A 2,415-nucleotide genomic window follows, 5' to 3' on the forward strand; every position below is an offset into this window, starting at 1 on the left:
ACCGACCAAGCCACCTTAGCCCCCGTGGCTTTCAGTTCTAGACCTGTCCAAAGAAAAGCCCCACAAAGATGTTCAATCTCCTTTATACATTTACTGGGAAGGAGGTAGCCCGTGGATCAGAAATTTACCACACTCATTATCACAGCCAGTTGTAATCTCCCCGCATACGAGAAGAATCTGCTTGTCCAAGTATTGATTCTTCCTCTGATCTTCTCCACTAGTGGGAAATAATTTTGCTTCCTCATCGCTTTGGTCATCAAGGGTAGACCCAAATAACGGATCGGGATATCACCTTTTTCAATCGGGAAATTGGATAAGATATTATTTTACTCACTCTCTGAAACTCCTGCTAGGTATAACGTGGATTTGGCAATGCTTATCGTGAGACCAGACCACACAATAAAGTTATCAAATACTGCTAGAGCACCCTGAATATACTCCTTAGCCCCTTCCACAAATACCATCAAATCATCCGCAAAGCATAGATGAGTGAGAGAAATCGACTTACATCTGGGATGAAACTTGAACTTCTTCTCAACTGCTGCTTTATCAATTTTTCTTGACAGAACATTCATGCACAGCACAAATAGATAGGGAGAAAGCGAGCAACCTTGACGCAACCCTCTAGAACCTGAAAATAACCCGCCAAATCTCCATTAACTTGCACTAAGAAAGAGGGAGTGGTAATGCACAATTTGATCCATCGAATGAACCTCTCTGGAAATCCCAAAGCCTCTAGACTCTTCAAAACAAATGACCATTGAACTGAGTCAAAAGCCTTTGAAATATCAATCTTCATTGCCCCTCTAGGCATTACATATTCCTTGTGGTAGTCTTTCACCAACTCAGAAGCCAATAGAACATTCTTCTGCAGCAATCTCCCTTTGATGAATGCAGATTGAGTCTCAGATATTATACTAGGCAATATATGTTTCAACCTATTTGCTAGAATCTTCCACACCACTTTATATAAGACATTGCAACAAGCAATTGGCCTGAAATCCTTCATCTCCATAGAGTCTACTTGAGCAAGAATAGTTGAATTTACTCCTTTAGGAAGAAATCCGAACCTAAATACAGATTGAACTGCTATAGTGAAGTCATGCCCAATCACTGGCCAAGCTGTTATGAAGAATTCACTAGGGTAGCCATCTGGACCTGGAGATTTATGGGAAGGCATGGAGAACAACACTTTACGAATTTCTTCTGCAAAGACTTCTGCCTCCGAATTCCTACTCTTTTCATCAGAACATCTGTATTGTAGTAGCTCTGTTAACTCTTTCAAAGTTACACCTTGATAGTTACTAGGACACTGGTTCAAGAACTCAGTAAAATATCTTTCAGCCTCCACCTTAATCGCCTCATGTGTATCAAGTATAACGCCATTTGAGCATCTGATTTCTTGATATCACTAAAATTACCCTAAGGAGTGATTTTACTCTCTCAAATAAGAGGTCGAGTTCTAGTACTTAGGGATCTAATCCACAGAGAGCTAGGACACACAATAGACTATAGAAATCAAGATTTATCTAGGCAAACAGTTTATAAAGCAGTAAATAAATGAGATCAAGGTGAACAAAGTATTTGTTCGATTGGTTGATTGGGGTTGTAAGGAATTAGGAGAAATAGTTAGACCTACGAATTTATCAATCAAGAGATTCAATACTACAATCAAGGATACTAAGGGTTTTATAGATTCAATTCTAAAACTAGATTTTAATAAGTAGCAATCCAGCTCTCGCATGCAATTGCTAATCAGCTGTCTAAGTCATGTGTTCCAGCTTTCGCGTGCGAACCAGGAGCGAGCATCGATCGATGCTATGGCCAGAGCGTCGATCGATGCTTCTTCAGACAAGCGTTATCGTACAGATCAATAATGTTCAATTAGCTCTAGACCAACTCTCGTATGCGCCTAGATAACTAATCCACTCAGGGTTCGGGTTCCGTTAATCAATTGCACTTTCGTGCCTCTCAATTATCCTATGATTCTAGGTTCAAACAATCAGTCACACTATCGTGCTTTTCTAACTATTCCAGATCCTAGTATTACAAGCTACCCTGGTGTAGAAATCAGTAAACAAACCCTAGCAATCCTAACAGATTATCAATATGACATTAAGCTCATGGAATCCCTAAACCTAACAAGATGAATTACTCAGACATACAAGCAATAACACAAATCATAGTCTGAATAATATAATAGATAAGAAATCAATGATAAAACCAATGGAGTTCCAATCAATCTCTGAAGGAGAATTGATCTTATCTGCAAACCTAAGAGAAAACAATAGAATAGGATAATAGAAAGTGTGTAGCCGTCAACAATGGCTTAGAAATACATAATAGGGTTTCTGGTCATCTAAGGGTATTTTGGTAACTTGGTGTGGCTTCTGGGCTTCAAACGGTCTTGAAATA

The sequence above is a fragment of the Brassica oleracea genome, chromosome C3 (assembly GCF_000695525.1).
Source record: "Brassica oleracea var. oleracea cultivar TO1000 chromosome C3, BOL, whole genome shotgun sequence".
Taxonomy (NCBI): Eukaryota; Viridiplantae; Streptophyta; class Magnoliopsida; order Brassicales; family Brassicaceae; genus Brassica; species Brassica oleracea.